The sequence below is a fragment of the Gorilla gorilla genome, chromosome 11, assembly GCF_029281585.2.
Source record: "Gorilla gorilla gorilla isolate KB3781 chromosome 11, NHGRI_mGorGor1-v2.1_pri, whole genome shotgun sequence".
Lineage (NCBI taxonomy): Eukaryota > Metazoa > Chordata > Mammalia > Primates > Hominidae > Gorilla > Gorilla gorilla.
In genome coordinates, this window is record NC_073235.2 from 107,602,859 (window position 1) to 107,612,292 (window position 9,434).

The following is a 9,434-nucleotide window of genomic DNA, read 5'->3' on the forward strand; positions in this document are numbered from 1 at the left end:
CCAAGGCACTGGGTGGTAAACCTCCAACAGTGCACAAGATAGCAGTGGTCTTTGCTGTCACCAAGTGTACTGCCTAGTATAGGAAGTAATCACAAAAACAGTTTAAATGTAATGTTAAGGGGGGTACAGGCTACAGTCAGCACTCAGGGCAGTGTCCCTTTACCTAAGAAAGGAGCTGGGGAGGGTAAGTTCAAGGACGATTTTTCAGAGGAAGTGAGGGATTGACCAGGCAAGTGGAAATGGAAAGAATATTTCTAGGATTGCATGTTCAGGAAAATGAAAAAAGCCAAGTATGACTGCCATAAGGAATGTAAGGTAGGGAAAAATTGGGAGAGAAATATGGTGAGATTTTTCTGGAAACCAGGATGGAACCAGATCTGGAAGCACTTACATAGCCAAGGTAAGGAGCCGGGACATTTTACTAGAGGCCAGCGAAAGGATTTATTTTTAAATTAAATATTGAATTTGAGAGTTTTCTAAAACTGTGGTATGTATGAAGAGGAGCAACGCAGTGAGCACCCATGTAACTAACACCTGATTTGAGAAACCGGGCTATCATTATCTTTGAAGTCCCCTCTGTACCCCTTGCTAATTCCATCTATTTCACTTTTCTGTGGAATAATCATTCCTTTGCTTTTCTTTATAATTTTACCATGAATTTTCATATCTCTATGGAGTTCATTGTTTAGTTTTGTGTGATTTTGAGCTTTATAAATGGAAGTATACTGAAAATTTTTTCTGTACCTTTTTCTCCTTAATATTGCACTCCTAAGGAGTATCATGTTGTTGAATGTAGCCCATTATCCATTCATTTCATTGCAGTATAGTTTGCTTTTTTAAAAAAATGGATATTTGCATTATTTCCAGGTTTTTGCTCTTACATGCAGCATAACTATAAACCACCTTCTTCACATAGTCAATGAACATGTATAACAATTTTCTCTAGGTAAATATACCTAGAATGAAATTGTTTGTTTATAGAATATGTTACTTTTGAAATATATTAGATAATGCCAAATTGCTTCCCACAGTAATTTTACTAATTCTTTAAACTACTAAATGTAAAATAGAATTCCAGTTTTCTACATGGTGAGCAAAACAATATAGCTAGATTTTAAATTTTTGCCAATTTTATGGATATGAAATATTTCATTGTGATTGAGCTCAAGCATATTTTAATGTAATTATTGACCATTCAGATTTACTCTTCTGTGATGTTCCTGGTAAGATTTTTGACAATTTTTTTACTCATTGATTTGCAGGAACTCTTTAAAAACATTTTTTTTTTTACTGATAATAATTGTACGTATTTTTGGAGTACATGTGATATTTTGATATATGCATACAATGCGTAATGATCACTTCAGGATTATTAGCATTATCACCTCAAACATATCATGTTTCTTTGTGTTGGGAACATTTTGAATATTCTCTTTTAGCTATCTTGAAATATACAACAAATTATTGTTAACTATAGTCACCGTACCATGCTGTTGAACACTAGAACTAATTGTATGTTGATACCCATTAACAAACCTTTCTTTCTCCCTCCCACTTTCCAGACTCTAGTAACTATCATTCTACTCTCTGATTCATAGGAATTATTTACATATTAAGAACACTAATCATTTCTAGATTGTATCTGTCTGTGTGTGTATGTGTGTGTGTGTATGCTACAAATATCTTGTCCCAGTTGATGACTTGTCTTCTCTTCCTGTATGTTTTTTGATGACCAGGAATTCTTGATTTTAATAGAGTCAACATTTTTATGTTTGAATATTTTGTATCTTATTTAAGAAATCTTTCCCTACCTAAAGCCATAGAGAGACTCTTCTACTTTATATAAAAGTTTCATAATTTTGTCTGTTTAAAAGTTTACTTTACATAGGATAACTTTTTATTTTTGCATATGGTGTGAGATAGGAGTACAGCTTTTCTACCATACACATGACCAATTGTCAGGCATCATTTATTATAAAGTCTGTCATTTCTCCACAGAAACACACAGCTATTATAATTCTGTGAAATTCAAATGTCTTAGTATTTCTGTGTCTGCTTCTGGATGCTCTGAACTATTTCAGTTGTCATTCTTTCAATTCTTGTAATTCCATACCCTAACTTTATAATACTCCATGATATCTGTCAGGGTAGGTTCCTGTGTTGTTCACAGCCAAGAATGGTCAGGCTGTTCTTGGCCCTTTGTTCTTCCACTTTAATTTTAGAACTGGCCGGTTAAATTTCAGAAGCAGAAACCTATGAGATTTTGATTGGGATTGAATTGAATTTGTAGATTAGTTTGGAGAGAATTGGCATTCTTACAATACTGAGTCTTCACATGAATGAACATGCTATATCTTCTCTACATTTATTTACAGCTTCTTTACTGCCCTTCAGTAAGGGTTGATGATCTCTTCATAAAGTTTTTGTACCTATTTGGATCTATTTCTAAGTACCTGATATTTTGATGCTATTATAAAGAAAGTTACTAAAATGTTTTGTTTCTTTGTCACTGGCTTAGAGAAATTCAGTTGATTTTTTTAAGCCAGAAAGTATCCTTTAGACTTTCGTGAACACTAATAATTTAACTGAGTCTATTTTAAGGGTTTTACACAATTATATCATCTATGATTGACTATTCTTTTCAAATTATTTTATTTTTTTACTAATTCTTATACTTGTCCTTCTTGCATTACTACACTTAGAGCTCCAGTGTTGGATAGAATGAGTGATAGCTGATTTTGTTCATAATCTTAATGAAAACTAGTTCATGTTTTTAGTTTTGCTATACATTTATAGATATATAATTATTTTATATTAATAAATTTATACTTGTATACACATCTTTAAAGCATCATAAAATATTTACAGTAATGTAGATATATATTATTTATATACTTAATATTTTTATTTGTTATATATAGTGAGTGTATATGTATATATATATACACGTGCATATATACACATATAATCAATATTGAAAAGTTGAGTCAGCTCTTATTTTCTTATTAAGGTTATGAATAAGATCACTTGTTGCCACCAATTCTGTTCAGTACTGGAGATCTTAACATAGTAAGGCAAGAAAGACAAATATAAGAATTGGAGAAGACATGGGGAGGGGAACGTCACACACCAGGGCCTGTCACAGGGTGGGATCTAGGAGAGGGATAGCATTAGGGGAAATACCTAATGTAGATGATGGGTTTGTGGGTGCAGCAAACCACCATGGCATGTGTATACCTATGTAACAAACCTGCACATTCTGCATGTGTATCCCAGAACTTAAAGTGTATATATATATATATATACTTAATTGCTATATATATATGTATATATATATATATGTGTGTGTGTGTGTGTGTATACATATGTGTGTGTGTGTATATATATATGTGTATATATATGTGTGTATATATGTGTATATATGTATATATATGTGTGTATATATGTGTATATATGTATATATATGTGTGTGTATGTATATATATGTGTATATATATGTATCTGTATGTATATATATGTATATATATGTATATATGTATATATATGTGTATATATGTGTATATATATGTATATATGTATATATATGTATATATATGTGTATATATATGTATATATGTATATATATGTATATATATGTATATATATGTGTATATATATATAAAGAATTAGAGAAGAAATGAAAAACGTTTTTTTAGGTTAAGGAAGTTTCTTTTAATTTCTAATCACTAAAAGTTTTTGATATAAAGGAATGTTAAATTCTACTAAACATTTTTCCATATCCACTGAGGTGGTTAAATGTTTTTCACTTTTCATCTATTAATATGATATATTGTATTGATTGAGTAATTATAGTTTCGCCGTGTTGCGAGGCTAGAGTGCAATGGCGCGATCTCAGCTCACTGCAACTTCTGACACCCTGGTTCAAGCGATTCTCCTGCCTCAGCCTCCCGAGTAGCTGGGATTACAGGCATGCGCCAACACGCCCAGCTGATTTTTGTATTTTCAGTAGAGACAAGATTTCACTGTGCTGGACAGGATGGTCTTGATCTCCTGACTTCGTGATCCAAAGTGCTGGGATTACAGGCATGAGGCACCACGCCTGGCTGATTTTTTAAAATTTAAATTAAACTGGCACTTCTAGAGTAATCTCAAACTGGCAATAAAGTGTAATCTTTTTTATGCATCGCTGGGTTCAGTTTGCTAATGCTTTCTTACTTTTTTTTTTTTCGCCAATGTTTTCTTCAGCATGTCTGTATCTGTTTTTAAGATCATCCCATAATTTCCAATGTTGAACTGCAAACTTCTTTTCAACCCTAAAATCCAGTGGTCCTATAATTCATCATCGTTGTCATCATCATTTACCTCATTGCTACAAAAGCACTAAGGAAAGAAAGGAGATGGAAGGAATGACTCGTTTTGCCTTGTTAAATGGAAGTATATTTAAAATGTGATACTCTCTTAAGAATGATTTTTTAAAAACATTTACTTAGAATTCCCATGGTTCCATACTGTCTGAAATTAATTCATGAAACCTTTTTCTATGAGTCTCACTAACTTGCTATAGAATGTACCAAGAAACTATTTAAAATTGAATTCTGAACTTTGAACATGTTCTTTTTCAGTTTCACCTGATACCAGTTCCAAGCGCACCCAATCTTTTCTATCCACTGGAGATGAGAACGTTTTCCCTGTGATGTTTAAACTTAATTCCAGAGCCACAATCCCACTGATAATCATTGTCCTTTTCTCCTGTACGTTAAAGTGGTCTTCTTAATTGCTATAATATTCACAAGGAGCCTATTGGAACTGGAGTACTCTCACTTGAAGAACAGTATTGTAGGTGATAAAGATAAAGTGGTATTGAGAACTACCCAATTTACTTCAGTGAATTCAATCTTTCTTAGGAAGCAAGTGGTACATGATATATTTACCTGAACTTTTGGAGTGATAAGGAAAATGTTTGGCATGCATTCAGGACCAGAGAAACTTTAAAGGTTTATCTCAGCAAAATAGTGTTGGGAAAATGATCTATTTACTTATAGGATACAAGGGTATTTCCAGTTCTTTGATTCTGGGGGTTTGCAGAATTGTTACCAATGAGAAATATAAGGAGTGTTCAAGTCACAGGGTTTTTTTTTTTATCGTGCTCCTTTTGCCTGTGTGGAAGAGTCATGCATCTGTTGGGGTACACTGAACAGGCAGCTTTGTGGCCTACTACTGAAACTTTTACTGGAATATTATTATATAAAACACAGACTGACCAAGGCAGATACCACATGCTAGAAGAGTTCTGGGTAGTACAACATTAACAATGATCCCTTTCCTATGGTAATGGGTGCAGTGGTGCACAGCTTGATTTGCTACATTAGGCTTGTTAAATTATGTTTTCAGTGTGGCCACAGCCTTGTGTTTTCTACTGAGTGAGCCTGCTCAGGTGTCACACATAAAATCTGTTGCTGATATTTATTGAGTGTGTGTAGTGGTTGGGGGACCAGATAAGGTTAGAGAAATAACCTTTCTTAGTTCTGGTTTTTATTAGATTTCCCTAAAAATTCCATGTTTGTTATATTATGTTCCATGTATGCCTGAATATATGGCACAGTCACATAAAAAGCAATCCCCCATTTTCCCAATGAGAATACAACCCTTTTAAGGAGATAGATGAAATATCCAAACGTCTACTTAAGTTTAATTGATGAACTTACTAAGATATACATTTTATAATCATATGCAAACTTTATTTGAGAAATGTTGATCTTTTCCATACTCACATTTTACAGGTTCATTTTATTCAAACTTATCACATGGGTTGTTGATATGAATGCCTTCCTTATCACAGGAGCAATTTTTTTTAGAGTTTCAAACTGATTTCCTGAGTACATCATCCCTACTTCCATCCATATTGCTTGAGACACTGAACTTCTTAAATCTGTGCAAGGTACTGTCACTAGAAATTTTATCCTGAGACATGCTTTGCATAACATTAGGGCCTTAGGGTTTTTTGGTTTGTTTCTGTTTTGTTTTGTCTTTTGGTGTTGCAGGTAGAAGCCTGTAACTTTGACTTTACTGTATTGCTTTTACGAAGTGTTTTTTTTTTTTTTTTTTTTAGATAGAGTTTTGCTCTTTTTGCCCAGGCTGGAATGCAGTGGTGCTATCTTGGCTCACTGCAACCTCTGCCTCCCAGGTTCAAGTGATTCTCCTGCCTCAGCCTCCCTAGTAGCTGGGATTACAGGTGCCTGCGACCACACCTGGCTAATTTTCATATTTTTAGTAGAGATGGGGTTTCAGCATGTTGGCCAGGCTGGTCTCGAACTCCTGACCTCAGGTGATCTGCTCGCCTCAGCCTCCCAAAATGCTGGAAATATAGGCGTAAGCCACTGCACCCAGCCTACAGTGCTCTTTCAGTGGATATTCAATACTTGCAATTGCTAGAACCCACTCTAGGGATCCTAACTCTTTCTTTGGTTTCTTTTATTACTAATTATTCATCATTTATGTTGGAATAGGCTGAACCCCTGTATCTTGGTAACCGAATACAACAGCATTTATTTCCTTTTCATACAGAGCCCTTACATGTCCTGATGGCTCTCCAGAACAATAGCTTTACTGGGAGACTCTGACCCAGTGTGACAGGCACCGTCAGCTGAAGCTGCACCATCCAGAATACCTGGCCTTCCTGGTTGGCACGTGAGAGTGATAAACCTGGGTGGTCTCAAACAGGCAGTTAAAAACTTTGAAGCAGCACATACTGCTTTTGCTGTTCACTCATTGATCAGAACACATCAGTGGAAATGGCAGGGAGGCGTAATGTGCTCCTCCCATGTGCCAGGTGGCAGAAAACTCCTTGTAGGGCAAACACCACACGGTTGCACAATACCCAGCACTTGCACTGGTGGAAAGTTGTTCCAGGCTGATGTGCACCTTATGACAACAGTAGAGAGCAGCTCCACGATGAGAGAAGCTTTTTAGTGTTGAGGACTACATTGGAGAAGATGCTGTCACCTAGTATATCTCATACATGGTATTGAATGAAGAAAAGGAGAAGTCGAAATACACTGAAATTTAATTGGGCTCCTTTATGGATTAAATTTAGGAAGAAATCTTGAGAATTTCCCCCTAAACAAAAATATATTTACTCCATTCCCTAATATAAGTAGCTATGATTAACATTCATATGACCCTTGTGAGTAGTTTAAAAACCCAACTGCCTGTCAATTCCCTTAAAGCTTGTCAATAGTCATGTGGTAGATAGCATTTATAGGGTGACAGTGTATGTTTCTAGCCTACCAGCCAAGCAAGTCATAAATAAGTTTTGGCCGTCTCTCAAACAGCCCTGTTTCATCCCCTTGTAGACTGTTAACTACATTTAAAAAGTAAAGTCTAAAGCTTTAAATAGGTCACATTCTGGCTCTGACATTTCAGACAGACCACATCATTGAATGGTGCCAGACCCTGTGCTGGCTTTCCTTAATATTTCTTTAAGATGAAATCTGTCCTATTCCCACCCCTACCCAGCTTCCTCTGCGACTGACATCTTTACGTGGAGGAAAGCATTTCATTTTCCCAGGTCCAAATTATATGCTTCATTTTTCACAGAGTCATCCTTGTCTCCTCTCTGCTGTCCTGAAGCAGTGCCTTTTCTGCATCCTGGTAGGCTCAACCACTTCTTATCTCTGACCACATCTACCTCAACAGCTCCAGAGCAGCCTCCATCCTCTCGCGCTCTGATGTCCTCCTGCCTGCTCTTCTGCCTCCACCCTGCCTGCTCCACAGCCTATTCTTAACTTGCAACAAGAGTCCCTCTTCAAAATAGCCATCAGATCAGGTCTTTCCCCTGCTTCATATCATCTAGTGGCTCCCCCTTTCATTCAGAGGAAAAGCCACATTTCTTACAATGGGCGGATTATTTTTCTGTTGATGCCGTAAGAAATTACCACCAACTCAGTGACTTCGTATGAATTTATTGTCTTACATTTCTGGAGTCTCGCCGGGCTAACGCACTCCTCCCATGTGCTGGGTGGGAGAAAACTCCTTGTAGGGCGAACACCACAAGGCTGCACAACACCCAGCACTTGCACTGGTCGAAGGTTGTTCCAGGCTGATGTGGAGCTTAACAAGGACTTAACAAGACTGAGTTCCTTGCTAGAAGCTCTGGCAGAGAATCTGGCTTTTTCCAGTGTGTAGAAACCACCTGCATTCCTTGGCTCCTGGTCCCCTTCCATCTTCAAAGCCGGCAATGGCCGGTCTGGTCTTTATTGTGCTGTGCCATTTCGACATTGACTGCCTTTCCTCCCTCTTCACTTTTATAGGGGACCTTGTGATTACATTGGACTGAGCCATTTAGATAATCTAGGACAGTCTTCCTCTGCTAAGGTCAGCTGCTAAGCAACCTTATTTCTTCTACTTGCAATCTTAATTTCTCCATAATAGGTTCACAGGTTCCAGCAATTAGGAGATGGACTTTTTGGGGGGCCATGGGGGGTGGTTATTCTGCCTAGCAGGGTACAAGGCCTTCATGATCTAGCCTGTTACTTCTCTGACCTCATGCCCTACTACTTTTTCTTACAAAGTAGGGCTTCCCCCTGATGGTGTCACCACCTCAGAGACCCATGGAGCTAATTATCTCATGCCCTTTAAGCCTTTGCTCAAAAGTCGCCTTCTCAGTAAGCTCTGTTCTGACCACTTTACTTAATTGTAGCCCACAGTCTGCTTTGTGTTTTTCCATAGCACGTATCCACATCTAACATAGGAAACAGTTTATTTTTATGTTTGTTGTCTGTAACATAAGCTCTTGCAGAGCTCAGATTTCTGTCTGTTTTTCCTCTGTTGTATCGCCAGCACCTTGAATAGTGTCTGGCACATAGTAGGCAAACAATAAATATTTGTGGAATAATGGAAAGATTCTTGAGAGAATGGCAAAGTGTTTTTTAATAAACTTAATTTTTTTGTGTGCTTCAGATCTTCCGCATAGCCTCCAAGAGGGGCATGATATGGTTTGTTTTGGGGTCTTCCAAGGTATTTAGTTTGGGAATTGGTTTGTTGTAGACACTCAGAATACACCAAAAAGAATTACAAAGTGGGGTCTGGGGCAGGGAGGCATGAAGACTTTTTCATTTTATCAGTTTAGACTGGATTCCAGAAATAGAGTTAAGGAGAGTTTGAGGCAGTTTCATAATCAGTGTAATTCAGGATCCAGGCTAGGTTGACAAGGCAATGGAAGAGTGCCTGTATTCTTATTCAGAGTTGGGGTGTCACTATATTGCTTCTTGAAATTACCCCCTCCAGGTCTTTAGCCCTGAAGGCTCTTTGTTCTTGTCTCATGGAGGAAACTAGGGAAGAGAATATCTAATCACTCAGTGCATTGTCAGTGCAGATGATGAGAAATATCCTGTATATTCTAGCCTGTGCTCCTGCTCCCGCAAGAAATTTTCTCC

General features: G+C 37.0%; 1 protein-coding gene across 4 annotated transcripts in view; it reads left to right on the forward strand.

The window, feature by feature from the left end:
* PARD3B (par-3 family cell polarity regulator beta) overlaps nucleotides 1-9,434 on the forward strand; it is a 1,084,399-nt gene that overhangs the window by 459,606 nt on the left and 615,359 nt on the right. The gene's annotated exons all lie outside the window — the stretch shown is intronic.